General features: G+C 34.1%; 1 non-coding gene across 1 annotated transcript; it reads right to left on the bottom strand.

Moving 5' to 3' along the window:
- Positions 1 to 408: 408 nt before the first annotated feature.
- Positions 409 to 512, bottom strand: LOC116152805 (U6 spliceosomal RNA). The gene has a single exon (XR_004136511.2). It is a non-coding gene; the product is annotated as a U6 spliceosomal RNA (small nuclear RNA).
- Positions 513 to 20,528: the final 20,016 nt, after the last annotated feature.

The raw sequence follows: 20,528 nt of genomic DNA, 5'->3' as shown, positions 1-20,528 counted from the left end.
CTCACTGAAATTAAAACAAGGGAAATGAGCTAAAGAGCCAATAATTAACAAAATATAGAATATAAATGTACTCAAACAAAAACAAATGGCAAAGAAAAAAGGCGGGTACAAAGTCCAGATAAAAACAAATTGGAATCAAATAGCTAAATTTATAACAAGATTGGATATGTAGATGTTTATCTAAACATATCGGTAATCACAAAATATTCTAATGGGTTAAACATCCTAATTAAAAGGTAGAGATAATCAAACTTATGTAAAAGCAGAATTGTCATGTTGCCTACATGAAAACTATAGTGGATCTATTTTTATTTTTTTATTTTTTGTCAAAATTAATTTATTTTTCATTCATGGATATTTATTTTGAAATAAATACCTAAAATCACAGTGGGATCACTATCATCATCAAAAAATATGGAATGCTTCACGAATTTGCATGTCATCCTTGCGCAGGGGCCATGCTAATCTCTGTATCATTCCAATTTTAGTATATGTGCTGTAGAAGCAAGCACTAGTGGATCTTTTTTAAAACCATATCTAGATTGATAGTAAATGTTTAAAAAGAAATGTTCTATGCAAATAGTAGTAAGATGTAGTGAGTATATCAGTATCAGAAAAATCAGTCTGAAGAAGGACTATTTCCTGTGTAGAAAGGAGTATTTAATAATACTGTCCATCAACAAGGTAGAACAGGCCTCAAGTATGTAGGTACCTAGTGCAAAGATTTCAAAATAAATAAAGCAATACATGACAGACTTAAAGAAATGCAAATTCATCTAGCCATAATTGAGTAACAAGAGGCAGATTTACCCTTACATAACTAGAAACTGGACAAAATATGTGAAGCAATGATTTTGAGACATTGGACAACAGAAAGTACAGAACTCTGATCCTTGGTAACAGAATAAAAATTAGTGTTGCCTATGATTTTCCAGCTTGCTGCTCTTGCATAGTTTGCAGACTGGAGTGCAGAAAGGGGCAACCCCCTAAAAGATTGTGATCTTGTAGAAGTGAAGAGACTGAGATTGGAGTTTGGGAAGATATGGCTAGATAAAATTATAGCAACATCCTAGAGAGAAGGTAGGTCCAGACACACACACACACACACACACACACACACTCCATGCCAACCCTGATCAAAATCAGATTTTGAAAAATTAATAATAACTACTGCAACAGATATCTTAAAAGTAGCCAGAAGAAGGAGAAAAGGCACACTGCACACAAAGAAACAGCATGAAGAATACCACAGATTTCATATTGGAAACATGGAAATCAATATTCCAAGTATTCCTATATAAGTGTCTCTCACACATGTGATTTTTCCATGTACCTATCAATGTTGTTCAGATAGTTTATAGACTAACAAGTCCATTCATTTCAATGAGTCATGTATTTTTTGAAACAAAAATTCTTATTTGCAATGTTATTTAAATTTCAAAATTACCTTCCAAGAGTAACTTGAGAAGTTATGCCAGAAATCTTGACACAAGATCTAGTTACAATCCTGTATGTGAGGATTTATTGGAAGGACTGTGGGTAGAGGGCTTATTTGGTGGTAAGTTAGGGAAGAGACATTTATTGAGATATATATTGTACCATATACATACCTGACATAAATGATCTAATTTCATTGTCAGGCCTGTCCCATTATGTTAATATTGTCCCCATTTAAAATTTTGTAGTCAGGGAAGGATTTGAGACTTATGGAATCTCAGAGAAGTTATTTAATCTCTTTATGACATAGTCAACTAGCCTCTAATATAGGATAGAGCAAGCAAATTTCCCCCTTTAGACCTTAATTGTACCAAAATTTTTGATGATATTAAAAATTAAAAATTAGTAATAGTAAAGGTTTATAATTTGATCTACAGTCACAATCAGGAAGAAATCTTTCTAAAATTTAGTTAGACTGAGGGGAACACTAAGGCCATCTTGGTCACAGAGCACATGAGCAGCTTGGAGGTTAAGTACAGAGAGACTAGAAACAGGCTGCCTAGACTGAACCACTGGCTCGCTGTTAGATGTTAGAGAAACTACTTAATTTCTCTGTGTCTCAATCTCCTGACATGTAGAATGGGAACAATAATAGGACTGATTTAAGGTTATATAAGTATTTTTAAGAAATATCCAACACATAGTAGATACTGTGTAAGCAATCGTTAAAAAGAAATGATTTTATATAATCTCTACAATAGCTCTATGAGAATTACTATATTTCTATTATATTGATAAGAGAAATGGGGCTGAGATGGATAAAATTACTTTGTAGATCCATCCTATATTGGAACACAAGAAGTCTGAAGCTAAGACTAGTCTCTAAACTGGGAGATGCAATGTGGAATTGGTAAATAAGTAACACTTATGATGGAAATTTCAGTAAGGGAGCTGTCACGTAAAAATACAAAGGCGAAACTGTCCAATGTAGCAAAATGGTCTTTAATATTTTAAAAAATATTTTGAGATCGTGTGAATTCAGAATGAAGTTACAAATGGAAATGTGCATTTCTGAGAAGGAACTTTATATAGTCATTATTTTATCGTTTTCTACACTTATGAGAAAGACAAAAAAATATTCATTAACCAGTAACTATATGCCAACTACTGTGCTAAAGGTCTGCACGTTTACCCGCGTATTAGAATCCCGTTCAATTCTGAGTGGCATGAAAACACAAACATGATAGATGCTTATTTCTCTCACACATAGAAGTTTATCACTGATCAAATACTAGTTAATGTAGACTTTAGTAAAATGAGTCTTTACAAAAATAAATAAAATAGAATTTTAAAATCCAAAATTCAAGTGGAATGAATTATGCAGTCTTTATGACATTTTGATGTCAGGTTATATAATGTCAGCCCTAGAATCACACGAGTGCATCATAAGAACACATACTAAAAAATATTTGCATACAGAGGGAAATTAGTCAGATTTGACTTTACTAAAGAAAATTCAGAGTAGATCTGATCCATCCATAGAAAGTATAAATTGATTATAAAATAATTTTATTATAATGTACTTACATTCTATCTCTTTTAACTTCAGGTGGGAGGAAAATCCATTTCTTTTTAAACATGGAAAATAAAAGACACAAAAGAGACTGATCTTTACCAATTACCATATATAGGAGAGCCGAAAATGAAAACGGAAACATAATTAGCATAGATAAATCTGGTGCATGACCCCATTAATTAAGCTGTAGGGGGCATTCAACACATAAAGAAATTTATCTCATTTTTTTCAATCATTATCTTTTTACAAACAGTTTCTCTGTCACTTTCTTGTAAGAAGTCCTCTATCTGTGATGTCACAGATGCCATTATCCTCCTGGGGTGAAAACTTCAACCTAACTAATGGGGCCGTTCAGAACATAAATCTGAGCTTAAATCAATTAATGGAATAGATATGTGGCTTGCCAGTGTGGGCAAGAGAGTCAGGGTTTAGTTGGAGAAATAGACACTGATGGGTCATTTTAAATTACCAAAAAAAAAAAAAAAAAAGGACTGCTGTTCAAAAAAGAATATCAAGCAACTTCTTCAATTATCCCCTCAGTGTTTTAATCTATCAAATGGGAAGGTCTATCTTTACCAGAAAAGTACTTTAGGAATTTTTTTTCAAAACCTCTATTGTTTCTTTTTTAAAAGTTTTATGGTGATTCAGTTGGTGTACAATAAACTGCACATAGTATACACTTCCATAGGTGATGTGTGTGTATACCTATAAAACCATTATCACAATCAAGGTAATAAACATATCCACATGCTCCTGAAGTTTTCTCATGAAACTTTGTGATTCCTCTTGCTCTTCCCTCTTTGTCCTCAAGAAGTGCTGGTCAACTTTCTGTTACTAGAGATCAGTTTATATTGTCTGGAATTATATATTAGTAGCATCATATAGTGTGCACTCTTTTTGTCTGCTTTTTTCTTGATTATTTTGAGGTTCAGCCATGTTGTATCACGTATCAATAGTTCATTCCTGTCTGTTGCTGACTAGTACTCTGTTGTATGGTTATACTGTAGTTTGTTTGTTCATTCATCTATTGGTGGCTATTTAGATTGTTTTCAGTTTTGTGGCTACTATAAGGCATATTATGAATGTTTAAGTGGGAACTATTATTTTGCCGATCTATTTCCTATGGTTTATGCAATAAATTAATATATGTATGGGTGTCACTTTAATTTTTAATGATCCCACATATTAATGTAGCCATCCATAATTTTTAATAGAATATGACCAAACTAAATCAATGGTATAGATCAATCTTGATTCTGTATTTTGAAACCTTTCAAAATAATTGAAATTTTAAAAAATCAAAGGTAATAAGTTATTGGGTATTTTCTCTTAAATTTTTCCAATTTACCTCAGTGATACCCAAATACTAGAAGCCCATTACATCACTTGCATCTGTTCTCACATTAAAGGGAATGTTATGCCCTGTACGTGATTGGAAAACCAAAGATATTATTTGCACACTGGGGCAGTTGTTCTATTTTTTGTCACTACCCCAGGAAAAATGAAGGGTTTTTCGGGGGTTTTTTTGTTTTTTTTTCCCCTGGTATTTACAAATTTAGAGTTAATGATGATCATTATAGGTGTGAACTAATGGCTTCATTATTATTTATTATTATTGTGATCACTTTAATAATTATTTGAATATTTTTTTATGTAAGTAGGTCTATAAATTATAATTTAATTCAGCAATGTGAAGGTCATGGTAACCTTGACAAGAACATTTTTGACAGATAGAGGGCTAAAAGCCTAATTGGAGTGAAAGAGAGGATCTTTAAAAGCTGTTTTATAGTTTAAGATTTTAAATTTGTGTGCACAGTGGTTATAGATATATTTGCCTTCCCCAAATGCATGCCTCCATTCATTCTGACTCAAGTCACATTGAATCATCCACTATTTTCCAAAGATATTACCATCCACTTCTTACTGCCTTAGCATTTGCATTCCCCTTGATTACTCAGCCTTGAATCATTGCTACTTATCATGATGGGGAAATAATTTATTGTCAGTTACAGGAATCTGCTACTTTAATAGTTATAATTTTGAAATTCTATATATTAGGTGCAAAATTTCTACCATCTTGGATAAGATTAATAAATGCAAGTTGTTGTCTTTATTTACTTATCTTTTAATCAATTTTTGTGGTATTCAGTCTGCATAGTTCTTCACTAAAATAATATTCTGTTGCTTCTGTGCTTGGAACTAAACCACATTTGCCATCATCTTTTATGGTTTGGTACGGCATGTGGCTGAATTGTAGCAAACAAAATATATTTATTCCTATTATAGACCCTGTCCATAAATAATCTCCATGGTCTGCTTGGCCATTTTTTTCCCTTTTCCCCCCTGTACTGGTGGTATATTGATATCCAGAATGCCCACAGCAAAAGAGTCTGAATGTTTAAAATAAAGAAGTTTTTTTTTTTAATCATACAGTATGTGATTCTATGTAAAAAACGTGTCTTCAAAAAGAATGGTCTTCAGCAACAATAATAATGGAGTGAGAGGAATCTTTGGGCTGAAACTGATATGTTTATGGCCTTGATGATGGTGCTGGTTTTACGGGAATATACTTACCCCAAAACCCTTTGAGTTGTGTACATTAAGTATGTACAGCATTTTCACATCAATCATAACTGAGTAAAATGGTTAAAAGTATGTTTTCAGCAGAAATTTTAAAGATCTTTATTTCTTCTCTTCTCTTTACCCAGTCAGGTGTCCTACAACAGGTATAAACTATTTTCTACCCAACCAGGTGTCCTAAGTTTTCTGTGTATATTATTTATATAAGAGTGGCTAAAAAACACATCAGTTAAAGCAGAGTCACACATTAGATAAAATTAACTTTATCAAAAGTTTTATTTTGAAAAGATGGCCTGTTTATGTAAATTAACTTCTGTGAAATTTATTCGTATACAAGGCACAGACTCCACCAATTTCCCGTGTGGCAGCCAGATATTAATCTTTATTTAAAAGTTAGAATGCTGTAGTGTTTTTCTACCATAGAATTATACATGCTTATGATAATAAATTAATTAAAAAACAATGGTCTTAAAGAGACATACTTCCGCTAATATTTACAGAATATCTTAAGTAATTTTTTAAGTTTAAGTAATTTTTTAAGTTTTTTTATTTCCCAGGAATAATTTAAAGTAAATTGCCATTTCTCATGAAGATAGTTTAATTTTATCCAGTGATTCTGCTACTGACCCTTTAAAGTCAGGCGCCAACAATGGTCCTCCTGACAGTTTTTGCTCAGGACAACAGGAGGTGGAGCTTGGTTCAGAAGTAAAAGAAAGCTTTATTATTTGATGAGCGGAGAGGTCCAAGCTCTCATTATAGAGCACAAGTGCTTTACCCCGAGAGGCTGTGGGCCGGGCAGCTTTACCGGAATCTCTTCAGTGGGGAGAGGGGGCGGGGTTCTGGCCAGTTGGGTGCAGCTGTGCTGCTCGCGCCCCATCGGGCGGCAGACCGGGGGGCCAGGTGCAGCGTATCTGCAGGAGGACGCCGCCCCGGCCGCCGCCGCCATCTTGAAGTGAGCGTGGAGCGCAGTACTGCTGCTCCGGGGCGCTGAGCGGACGTGTTGGCAGAGCCGTTTTGCCCTGGGAACTCCAGTCTGAAGCGCCAGGTATAAGACCTCTGCACGTGGCAACGTCTGAGCAAGTGAAGCTGGGCTAAACACAAAGGAAAAAAAAGGTTAGACTTTATTTTATTACCCAAAGCCTATTTTTTATTTCCCAGGAATTGTTAATGATGTAATGTTTGCTGGCGTCAATTCCACATTTAAGAAGGTTGTACTACAACAGGAGATAATTCCGGGGTCCTCACTGCAAAACTTCTTTTAAATGTCTTTTCTTATACATGAAAAATGGCAGTGGAAGAGAAGTATCATTTTACTCAATTAGAGGAATAGTGGAAGTCAGTGCATTGAGTCCCAGGTACAGATGAATTCCAATTCAAAAACTAATGTTCCCCATGCTCTAGCTATTGCATGAAATCTTTTGGCATATTTTGGGAGAGACACATTTTATTTTCAGAACTTCACCTGCAGTGAATGCAGTGGTTTCATTATATGAGTAGAATTGTTTCCTCCTTTTAAAATTATACCTGGTGTTTCCCAGTCTTCAACTTATTATATCTCATTTTCATAAACACCACGAAATATATTTAGCTAGGGATCCATGTGCTTTTAGCAAGAAGTCTAATATTTCATTAGGATCCCATATGTAGATATATTTGAGAATCTCGGAAGAATTATTTGCCCTACAAATCCTTGCCAGCTGTTAAGTATTATAGTGGCTGACTGTTGCCAAATCCCTGCTATTAGCTTTATCTGTCATCATATCTCCATAATGGTAACTTCCTGGAGAAATGCCTTTCCTAGGCTGTTTTCCACATGGGAGTTTCATTTCAGCTACAGTTCTTATCCTTATTACAGGAGATGAGCTTATCACTTGAAATAGGATGTTATTAAAGTTTCAGAGATAACAGAAGGAAAGTACTACTCCTGCTACCTGTGGCTACTCTTGCAGTTAGGAAGCCCTGACCCATTTTCATGGAGCCCTGACAGGTGGGGCACTGCCTAGTCAGAAAGAAGCTCCATGGAGCCTAGCATTTCTCCCAAAACATGTGGTATCAACAAGCCTGTCCTTGTCAGAGGCTTCAGTCTTCACTCCATGAGGCCCACAGACAACAAGTGTTGTCCTGAAACTTTGGATCAGAGACCTTTCTCCTTAGGCCTCATTTTCTTGTCTAAATACTGAACTTCCCTCAAGGTAACTGATGCCATTTGTGTCCCACACCTTCAAAGGGACCCTTTGTCTGTCTCCACAGGAAACAACATCAGCAAACAACAGGTACACTACACTGTGGGCAGGAAGCACACACACTAAATTCATTTATGTTCTTTAAAAGAGATTAAGACAAAATAGCAGAGACAGGTTATCCAGGTACCCACAACTTTAATCCAAATCTGTTCTCCCTCTAAATTAGTGCACAAATCACTGAAAAGTACCACATCCTTAACATTTTCCTGACATATTGGTTCATTATAATTGATTTTTAGAAGTTCCCTGAAGAGCAGGCATGGTGCCATAGACTGAAGGAAGTGATTATATTCAACATAGTAATAATAGGTTTGAAATTATTTTTCTTGCCTGGAACACTTTTAATCCATCACTGTAGTTTTCTCTGAGATGGAATTCACTTTGATTATTAAGTACATGGCCTGCATTAATTTATGATAGTAAACATATTTGCTTAACCAAATTAAGCATCATGTATTCATTGAGGAGAAATTAATAAGGATTATTCAGGATATATGAGAGAAACTCATTGACTATGTAATTGATTTAAACATATAAACAGATTGTTATGTGAGCTATTTAGGCATATAATTATAAATCATTAAGTTGCCACACCAATTCAATTAGGTAGCTATAAATGGTAATGATGTCTAATGTTTACAGCTTCAGTTTGTCCCATTAAGGATGTTTGCTTTAATCATTTGATAGTTGGTATGTTTCAGGTTTCTCTATTGTGAAAATTCTTTTTCTTTTTTTAATTGTTAATATTTGGAGAAAGATGCAATTTGAAGAATTTGGAGCTATATAAAAATCGCATTCTTCATAAACTGCACACATGCATGCTCATGGAATTTTAAGTTTTCTTTATATTCATCAGGTTATAATCATCATTTTTTTTTGAATACTCAAGATATCTAGAAAATGGTTAGCCAAAAATGTGTGAATTAAATTCCTGTTTTTAACTCAAAGTAGGGGGCAAAATATGCTGGGGTAATAACATACTGTGTTTCTATGTTTCTTTGGTTCATTCAGAGAAGTCTTGTTCCTACAGTTGATTTTAGATTTGAGTCTGAACCTATGAGCCTCTTAATCACTGAGATAATTCTCAGTGACTGCTAATTGCTTCCAAAAACTTTTTAGGCTATGAGAAAAACTTTGATGTTTAAATTGTCTGTAAATCTCTGTTGACACTGAAGGAATGTGAGAGAACTCCTGAAATAAAATCGGCTTCCAGCGGGAATGCTCTGTTCAGTTAGGTAACAAATGGATCTTTGATACATTTTTGGTTAAGTGCAATATTGTAGCATAGTAAAAGAAGAAAACAAATGTAGTAAGGAGGAGAGAAAAGAAAATAGAGAAAAATATGCACAACTAAAAGGGGTTAAAGAAAAGTTTTGAGGGGAAAAAATAGAGCTGACAGAATTAGTGGTGGGGAAAAATAGAAGGGATAATGAAGCATCTTTTCAGCGTATAATGGCCTTAACAAAAAAGAAACTAGTTAATTTTCTCTTTCTGGTTTAGAGTAAACAGTAAGTTTTGTAGCCAAGATGCATTTGCTAAAGGTCTTTGAGTATAACAGCCTCAAGTTTGTTTTAAGGGTTATTCTTACTTGACTTACAAATTATCAATTAAAAAAAATATGATTCCATTTAAAAATGTTTATCTTTGTAGTTCTTCCATAGAATTACTGTCATTAAAGTATTTATTTCAAATATGTAAGTATTGTGCAAGCACTCAGAGTGAAGTCGCCAAAAATCATTTACTATATTTGTTAGCTGATAATTACTGATAGCTTTCTGTATCACTAGTATTCTCTTGCGCTTTTTCACCTTTTTAGTGCTTTTTCACCTTTTTAGTCTCATTTATTTTGACCAAATTACTGGAAGGAAAGAACTGAACCTCACAGAGGACACTTGCATCCCACAAGTCACAACTACATAAGCCAAAAATAAAATCTGGAGTTAAAGTCAAATTTTCATGATTCCAGTACCAAGATGAGGTTTTGTTTGTTTGTTTTTTTGGTCTGATAGCCATAATTGTTGTAAAGATAATTTGTTCACCACCAGTTAGTTATTAGTCAATAATAAAGCAGTTTCTAGGAATAGAGATGCCATTCTCTTTAATTCACCAAACCTTCAGCTAGATTATACTATCCAGATGCCAAAATTATACTATCCAGATGCCAAAAAAGGCTAAGTACTGCAGAAAGATCAGGTCAAGTGAAAATACCAAGAATCATCTCAATCCCTGAGAAAGGAGAATGTTAGCTTGAAAAATAAGGGGAAAAAAGCAGGCAGTATCTCTCAAATATTCACAAGGTTGGTCTATTTGCATGTGTAAAGTAAACTTTGGAATGGAAGGGAAGCTCGGGCAATCCCTGGAATTACTGCAGGGGAGAATGAATGGAGTAGCTAGAAAGTCTTGTGTGGTGACTTAGCCAAGCATTTATTTCTTTATTCTATCCCATGGATCTTTAAGTAATTTTAGACTCTGTGATAAATATCTATGGTTTATTGAAGAGAGAGAAGATTCTCTCTTTATTTATTTTTAGTTCAGTTGAACCCTGACTAATCAACAGAGTTATTTTTGCCAAGTTGGACTGAAATATGAGGGGTTACTGAATCCTGTAAATCGTAAAACTGAAAAATCTTGAAAATATAATGTAGGAAACAAAAGGAATGTCAACTTTTTCTATAATATATTTTGTTACTAAAATTTCTAAAACAAAAATACCAAAATCTTGTTAATTATTGGTTGTGAGAACACAGGTGTTTTTTATTATTATCTTTCTTTTTTCTGCATTTTAAAACATGTTGAGCAATAAAAAAGATCTATGTACTACAGTGTAAACTTATATATGAAAAAAATGCTTCCCTGTGAAATTATAAACAAACTAAGAGTCTATAAATCCACTTTGACTTTGTTATGACTTTTAGATTATTCCAACATAGCGTTACGTTTGCAAGTAAGACCCAAAGCTCTGTGCTAAAAAGACCATGTAGGTATTCATATATATCAAGCTCTTGGATGAAAACATTCATGAAAAGCTATCTCTGTTATTCAAGACAGTGCTTTTGGAAATACTTAATTTTAACTCCTTTCTAAAATACCATATTTGTTTAATTTTATTTTGTGGTTTTTTTTTCTCTGTTCAAAAAAATCCAGCTCCTTACACTGACTAGCATTAAATATGTTTAGCCTAAAGGGCAATAAGTAGATACCAATATTCCTGAGTCTACAACTCACACTGTTACTCAGTAGTCATGTGACCTTATCTAGTCCTTACTTTGCTTATTTGAAAAAAGAAGAGTAGCAGGTGTTGAACTTTACAAAATGAGAATAGATATTCTCAAATGTTTTCCTGTTATTTTTGCTTAACATGTGAAGGCTTTTGTTTAAAGGAACTCTCAGAAGAGTAACGTGATAAAGTGTTCACTTCTCCTTATAGTAAAATACGCTAATTTATGGACACTTTGAAAATAATAACTCATCCAAAATTCCTACATTGCAAGGAATGTTGTTTGGACATTACAGATTATTGGTTTAAATTGTAGACTGTAGTGTTCCTTAGTTGATGGGCTATATTTTTAAATGGTGTTTTTGAAAATAGAGTTTACTCTCTCAAATTACATTGCCCAAATATAAGCACATATAGCTATTTACATTTAAATTAGTTAAACGTTTTAAAACTGAGTCACACCAGTCACTTTTAATGTATTTAATAGCCACATGTGGCTAGTAGCCACCACTGGACACTACTTCATTGCAGAAAGTTCTATTGCCAGCACTGCTCTAAAAAGTTAAATAGATCCCAGTGTTGTGCTGGAGCTGCGTATGTGGATGATTATCTGCATGTTAGCGATGCAGAAGGAAATCATTGTTGTGTGGTAAAAAGAGAATCATACAGATTTGTTCCTAGCAAGATTAGCATGAAAACTGAAAACAGCATGAGTAGGATGATTGAACCTAGAAAGAGTTCGATTAATCATAGAAATGTTGAAAACAAAAAAATGTTTTCTCATGTGTATAAGTCTGTAGATGTCTGTAAAATATGGATACAAATTACCCTGTTAAAAAAAATCTCTGACTTTATAAATAAAGTGGGTACAAGGAGTTGGTAATTATGAGGGTTAGTGTATATGTAGGAGGTAGAAAAAGAAGGAGAGAGACTTGAGTGTGGTGCTTGTTACACTCAGCAAGTATTGTCAAAGTTGATGCATTCTGCATGAAGAGAGCAGGCTGTGCAGGCTCTTCCAGCTGTCCCCTCAGATGTGAACCCTGTGGATGCCCTACTAAGTGTAATGGAGTTTCAGAATTTAATGAGCTGCACTTGTACCAGGTCTTAGTTGACATTCAAACCAAAAAAACAAGTGTTTGGGAGGCTTTGGTGAAAAAGAGGACAGCATGGAAAGGAGGTGGGAACTGTTTTACTTTGTATAAGCTCTGTCATTGAAATATTGTGTGACATTGCCCTCAAAAGGTAGTCATTCTCAAACAGGAATAAAGTGAAAATTTCTATTTTCTTGGTTTTGTTTTTTCCTCTGTTAGTTTCATCCCCCCTCATCTTTACTGAGGAATAATTCACAAATGAGAATCATACATAAAAATGTATAACTTGATGTTTTGATATACGTATACATTGTGAAATAATCGCCACAATCAAGTGAATTAATATATCTGTCACTTCACATAATAACCATTGTCGTCTTCTTTCATTTACTTATTTAATTTTATTTATATTATCTTCATAGTAAGAATGCTTAAGATTTACCCTCTTAGCAAATTTTAGCTATGTAATACAGTGTTGTTAACTATAGCCATTTTGCTGTACAGTAGATGTCCAGAACTTTTTCATCTTGCATAAATGAAATTTTGTACCCTGTGAACAACATCTCCCCATTTCTCCCTCCTCTCCCGTGGCCTACTCTCTGCTTCTGAGTTTGACTGCTGTTTTGACTATCTTGTTACTGACAAAATCTGCTGACTCTGTGTGATGACTAAGAAACAATCGTTCTTGCAGTGTTTGTTTTGTTTCTTTGTTTTGTTTTGGGTAAACAAACTTTATTCTAGGAAGAGCAACTCATTAAGAAATAAAACCATATTAAAATTTACGTGTATGTACTATTTATTGTCTCTAAAGAACAGTTTAGAGCTTTTGCTTTTTAAACTTAAGTAGTTGTGAAAGGAATAAAGCCAACCACAAAATAAGAATCAACAAAATGCAGTAATCCAGTCATAAAGGACAGTCAAATGCACTTACACAGATTCAAGAAATCAATCATTTAAGATACAAATAATAAGTAGTTCATTTGTATGTCCTTTTTTTTTTTTTTAATTCCACATGTATGCAATATCATATGGCATTTTTCTTTCTCTTTCTGGCTTACTTCACTTAGAATGACGATCTCCAGGTCCATCCATGTTGCTGCAAATGGCATTATTTTATTCTTTTTTTTGGCTGAGTAGTATTCCATTGTGTATATATACCACATCTTTATCCAGTCATCCATTGATAGACATTTGGGTTGTTTCCATGTCTTGGCTATTGTAAATAGTGCTGCAGTGAACATTGTGGTGCAGGTGTCATTTTGAATTGTATTTTTCTCTGGTATATGCCCAGGAATGGGATTGCTGGATCACATGGTAAGTCTGTTTTCAGTTTTTGAAGGACCTCCATACTGTCCTCTATAGTGTCTACACCAATTTGCATTCCCACCAACAGCATAGGAGGATTCCTTTTTCTCCATGCCCTCTCCAGCATTTATTGTTGTAGAGTCTTTAATGATGGCCATTCTGACTGGTGTGAGGTGATTCCTCACTGTAGTTTTGATTTGCATTTCTCTAACAATTAGTGTTGTTGATCATCTTTTCATGTGCTTATTGGCCATCTGTCTGTCTTTGGAGAGATGTTTATTTAGGTATTCTGGCCATTTTTTGATTGAGTTGCTTTTTTTTTTTTTGATGTTAAGGTGTATGAGCTGTTTGTATATTTTGGAAATTAGTCCCTTGTCGGTCACATCATTTGCAAATATTTTTTTCCCATTCTGTAGGTGGTTCTTTTGTTTGGTTGATGGTATCCTTTGCTGTGCAAAAGCCTTTAAGTTTAATTAGATCCGATTTGTTAATTTTTGCTTTTATTTCCATTACTCCAGGAGCTGGTTCAAAAAAATATATTGCTGTGATTTATGCTAAAGAGTGTTAATGTCTATGTTTTCCTCTAAGGGTTTTATAGTATCTGGTCTCAGATTTAAGTCTTTAATCCATTTTGAGTTTATTTTTGTATATGGTGTTAGAGATCATTCTTGTAGTATTTGACTTGGTGATCATAATTTGAGGCTCTTTCAGGGTGCAATACTTGACTTAAAATTACTAACAAAGTGATGGTATTTAGGAATTAATTTTGAATTTTTTGAAAGTAGGTGACCATTTTTACTTAAGATACTGATAATTTAATGTTGAATTTTGACTGCAGGAGGAAACAGTTTAACATTTTAAATGCTTGACGTCTTTCTCTTTCTCAAGCAGATAAACATGTATATTCATAATGTTTCATTTAATTCCAAATGTATTCTAAATGCAAATTCTTGATGTACAGACAGAAGTCTCTGTGTTTTTCTTTTTTTTCTGTGTCACATGTATTGCCAGCTGTGATGATAAAAGTTATAAATACATATACCACACAGCTAAGACTTGGTAAAGAAAATTGCCACATTAAATGGCATGGATCATCAAACAATTCATTTTAATACTGTAATAGTTCTTAGGAGAATCATGCCACGACAGTAGCCTATAAGTAAAGATGTTAAGGGTATGTAAAATACTACTAGTTCATACAAACAAAATTCTGACCAGTTTATCAAATCATGTTTGTCATATCTGGAGGAAAAAATGAACTACAGAAATTTCCTACCATAATTTAATACTACCCCTAATACCCCTCTGGGATTTAATAACAGCAGGTAAATTTTGCCCCCTAAAATAATTCATATTGCCCAGCAAAAGGAAACAGATTTATACAGCATTGCCTTTCCTAAGGAAGGTATTTCCTTATTTTGCTTCCCTGATGTAGTGGGAAATGTCATTTCAGGAGGCTTTTAGGTGACTTCAGTGAACAGAAAAAGTAATGATTTAGATCCGTAATTTAAGTAATAAAGGAATTTCAAATGAATGTTGACTTTTAAATACCCTTTTATAGTGTTCACTATCCTTTATTTATGTTTACAATTCATATAAGGAAGTAGCAATAGTAATGGAATGTGTATCAGATGCCCCTAATGTGCTGCCTCAGATCTCAGCCTCAATAGGTTGCTTTCTTCTCCTCAGTCACCTCTGTACAGACTGTTGGTAATGTTCATAGTTACATCATCATCAAGGGAGGCAGGGGTGCTGGCTCTTCCTCTTACTTTCAGAGATATGTGTAGCATCAGGCCACAGGTCTTGGTATCTGGCTTCACTATGGAGAATACCAGGTGATGAAACTGGGAATTGGAGAGGAGTGAAGTTTAACCAGGGAAGGAGAGAGGATGGGAGAGCAATGCAGATAATCACTCCTCCATCCTTTCTCTTTTGGCTGTATAAGACACAGTGATATCCCACATGAGTAAGTGACCTGTTATGTCTATGCTGAAGGAATAACCAGTTTGATTACATTCTGTCTTCTGTGCATTTCACTCTCACTGTCCTGTGATTTGCATCTACTAATAAAGATTTAGTGCTTATGTTTGCCTTAAGTAAAGGACACCTCTAATTGAAGGTTGTCTTCCTCTTCCAGAGGGGCCTAATCCAAAAAATCATCAGTTATAGGGATTGTAACTTAAAAGAGTTATTAGATTGTGGGCTTCAAACATAGAAATTGTGCCACAGCTTGCTTCCAGCATAGCTGGTTGGTTTGAATCCCATTCAAAGAAATTTGATTAGTGGTTAATCAATACAATTACCTAGTAGAAAGTTCGTGTAAGGTATATAGTATCTCTAGTACACAGAACCCAATATGACAATGGATGTTCTTTTTGTTAATAAGAGAAAACACATAGCAATTTTTCTTTGATCATGGAATAGATGGAGCATTATGTATCTGTCCATGTAATCTAAAGAAATTTTACTTACCTGGCAGTCTTACGAATTTTGCTGGGGTTTATCAACCATCCTTGCTGGTACAGATATGAATAACACTACAATGGCTTCCAACTTGCCATTCAAGAAGATAGAATTCATGTAGTGAATACTTTGCATATCAGAGAGTAGAGATACATACTTACGCTAAATCCTGGCACACTCCCTGATGGCATGGCAGGAAGTTCAGTTACCTCTGTCCCTCTATGTACTCTTTCCAACTGGGCAAATCCTTTCTGGAATTTATGGGACAGGGAGGTATAAGTATGAAACACATCAATTCCTACTACCTGATCAGATGTGGAAATGACAGCAGTATGTTGAATTGGGCAAAAGGGCTCTCCATAAGATCAATTCAGTGTGTGAACATTGACCAAACTCCAGTAGCTCAGTCCAGGAATTTAGTAGGAAAGTGGCTTGGGTTTTTATGTCCAACAGAACAATAACTGTTTGAGTCTCTCTAGTCTCTGAAATTCTATAGCATATTTGGATGGTTACATATGACCCTAAATCCTTCTTGGAGACAGAAAGACCTCAGATTCACCCCTGAGAACCTTTTTCTTTAAAGCAGTTGAGTTTAGAGTAAGGAGGGAATAGCAATCAGGGTATACAAAGGGAGGGACCAGTTTCTTGCCATTAAGGAAGTTTCATTTATTTTTCTTTTCAAATAGTTCAGCAGTTGCTTGCAGGTCAACAGAAGGATTTCCTAATGTGTTCAGTCTTCTAAAAGTCATATATCCAGTGGCAAGATCATCACTACTGGCACCATCTGTTTTCTGTTTGGGGACTTCCTGACTCTGCAGTCACAGACATGTTGTTTCTAAATGGGGCCATGAGTTTATACCCTTCACTGGCATGGGCTTGTCTTACATAGTAGTGACATTTCTGAAAGAATTTAGTTTAGTTGGAAGCATTTGTTATTCAGTTGTAATGATAACTCTTAGCCTTTCATCAAATTTTAACGTAAGGACTGTAGGACTTTTCCAGAAAAGTATGGCTGATTGCAAATTTACCAAGATTTGGGTCAGTTTCACATTCTCCAGTGAGTCACATTTAGTAGCACTGTAAATCCAAAAGGAATTTTAATAAATGCCTCATCTATGGTTTAGCATGTGAATTTGTCTGTTTTGGAAAAATCTACCTGAGAAGGCATATCTCCCTTATGGAAACCAGGGCACATTGCTAACAAACCAGACAAAACAAAACAACATATACCAAAAAACTCTGAAATGTTTTCTGTTGTCTCTGAATTGATCTAAAGTTGGCAATAATAGACTATGGAGTAGACTGAAACATAAGACAGCCCAGCTGTAGACATTCATCATTGACAAGCATTGTGTTCACCAACCCTTATTTTCCAAATGATTAGAAGTTCTAATGATTTACCTTGTTTCTACACATAGTGATCATGAAATTCCTTTTAATTCATGCTCAATGTAGGTACACATCTGTGTAACTATCTTTTGAAATGGGAGTGAACCTTTTGAACACATAGGATGAGTCTTACATAAGACCTAAGGATGACTACCAGATTAGTGAGGAAGACTCCTTTTCCCTTCTCAGTGAAGAGTTAGCAGAAAGAGGGTACCGGGGGGAAAAATAAAGAACTCTTTTCTATTATTTGGCCTGTAACCACCAACCTGTACTTACTCATTGATGAGTAATAAAATGAAGGTCCATTCATTAGCCAGTTGACCGTACAGTTTGATGAACATTTTTACTACTTACTCCTTTGAATTTAACTCAAATCCTGTTAGTCATCCCACAAGACCCTCAACCTTCCTAGTCCACAGTCATTTCTCTGTCACCATCCCATCCTCATTGCCAAAACTGTCAAGAACTGTAAACATGTTATGCTACTTGTATGCTAATAAATTATCTTCATACTTACTAGTAGAAGATATGCAGCTCCTGGGTCATGCAAAAACTTTAGTACAGCTTAGCAAGCAGTAAGCACAGCAAGCAGTAACTGGTCACTTCAGTCCTTCTTACCCTTATATCCTACGAGGGTGTTTTTGATGAACCCAGATAGATGCCTGCCAAGCAGCTATAAGTGAGGCACCTTACCTAAGGAGCCCAAATCTTATATTATGGGCAACAAATCCTTTGTTTTGAGAGAATCACTATCTCTGTCTTCTATGACTGTTGACTGTATAAGCATCCTTGAAAATATTTCCCAGAACAAAGAACTGTTAGTGCTTCTACTTAAGAGAGAACCATGGAGAAATGTCTTGTAACAATTGAAATCATCTTACATCATGTATGGTATATCCTAATGAACATATCATACTGTCTGAAGAAAGTCATTTTGTTGTTGTTAGTTTAGTGTTAGCTGAATATAAATTAGGATAAATTGTTCGATAATGATGTTCAGATATTCAGTGACAATGATATTCCTTTTTGGCCTTTTCTATCAATTGGTGAATGAGGGGTGCAGAATGTCCAATTATGACTGTGGAATGGTCTGTTTCTACCTTTTCTATTTTTGTGACATGTAATTTGGAGCTTTGATATTAGGCACATAAATAATTATTATTATGATGTTATCTTCCCAATGAATTGATTCTTAGTTATAATGAAATGTCTCTATTTCTGGCAAAGTTATATTGAAATCTAACTTTACCAAATATTAGTATAGCCATCTCAGCCTTCTTATGCTTATTATTTATATGGTGAATCTTTTTTCAGTCTATTTACTTTCAATCTATCTTTGATTTTTATATTTGAAGTGTATCTCTTATGGACAGCATAAAGTTGGATTTTGCACTTTCCTCTATTTTGACTAGCTCTGGTTTTTGATTAGAATGTTTAGCACATTAGCTTTTAATGTAGTAATTATGATGTAATTGCATTATAATGTAATAATTGATTTGCATCACAATTTTGATTCTGTGATTAAAGTCAGATTTCTTTTATAGTAATCAGTAATGTGATGCTAAATTTTCTATGAAAATAACTAGCATAAACAAAATAATTTTGTAAAAGACAAGTTGTAGGGCATACATTATCTGATATCAAGACTTACTGTAAACCTTCAGTCATCAATACAGTGTGTTGTTGGTGAAAGTATAGACACAAGTAATGAATTTAATTGAGAGTTCAGAAATAGACACACACATATGTGGCATTCGATTTTCACAAATACATTGAAACAATTTAATGAAGAAAGGATTTTTTTCAACAAACTATGTTTTACTATTTTAAAATCCACATGCTTGAAAAATAGTGTAAAGAAAGAAAACATTGAACAATACTTCATATTATACATCATGTATGAAAAATAACTGAAATGGATATAAGTCAAAATGTAAAACTTAAACTAATAAAACATCTGGAAGGAAACCTAACAGAAAAATCTTAAATCTTTTAGACATTTAGCTCAAGATTTCTTATATATAACCAGTAGCATAAATCATAAATGAAAAATGATAACTTGGACTTCATTATAATTAAGAACTTCTCTTCAAAAGTATTGTTTAGAAAATGAAATTCATGTCTCAGATTGGGAGGAATATTTGTGTATTTTATATATATATACACACATATATATATATATGCACGCACACACACACATACTATATCCAGAATGTATTTAAACATTTCAAAACAATAACAAAATATGAACTATGTAATTTTTTTAAAAAGTAAAGCTATTAGAACAGACAGTTCACCAAAAAAGATAGGTATATGGAAAATGAGGTCTTGTAAAGGTGCTCATCATCATTAGTTATTAAGGAAATGCAAACTAACACCACAATGAAATAGCACTACACACCTATTAGAATTGCTAAACTAAAGATGCCATCATTATTATCATTATAAGACCAATAATAGCAAGTTCTGGAAAGAATGCAGAACAACTGGAAATTTCATAAATTGATAAAAAATGCCAAATGACACAGGCAATTTGGACAACTGGTTGCCAGTTTTTAAATTTTAACATACCCTCTTCATACATCCCTGCAACCCCAAACCCAAGTTTTGCCTCAAAAATGAGAATGTATCTTAATACAAATGGCTATTTACAGATATTTCTGGTGGCTTTTTACACAATCAGCCAAATCTGGAAATAATCCAGAAATGCTTGAAGTGGTGAAAGTATTTTAAAAAAATAGGACAAATTCATATAAAGGAATTACTGATCAGTAAAAATAAACACTACTGATTAATGCACTAACACATTAATTTTAAGTGCATTATGCTAAGCAAAAGAGGTCAGACTCAGGGCTATGCACTGTTTGATTCCATTTCTATGAGGGAAAGGAGATAAAGAATTAAGTAGCTAATGTATACTCGGCAAAAATAGAGATTATAGGAATGTTAGAAAAGCAGGGGATGGGGATAAGTAATGTTAGGTGGTAGAATCAAATTTAAAACAGGTTGGCAGTGAAGGTTTCACTGTAACAATTCACAAGTAAGTTATCAATAATAATGTCATGTAAAAAGGGTATCAATCCAGGATTATTTCCAATGTTTTGTGGTAGCACAAAGCAAGAAACTATGTCTCTGACTTGAGTATTGAAACATATATGCATAACCAATTCTCTTTATAGGTAAGAAACATTATAGTTAAATATAAAATAACTTCCATGTTAATAAGA

This window comes from Camelus dromedarius, chromosome 10, assembly GCF_036321535.1.
Source record: "Camelus dromedarius isolate mCamDro1 chromosome 10, mCamDro1.pat, whole genome shotgun sequence".
Lineage (NCBI taxonomy): Eukaryota > Metazoa > Chordata > Mammalia > Artiodactyla > Camelidae > Camelus > Camelus dromedarius.
This window is presented reverse-complemented; position numbering and strand designations above follow the sequence as displayed.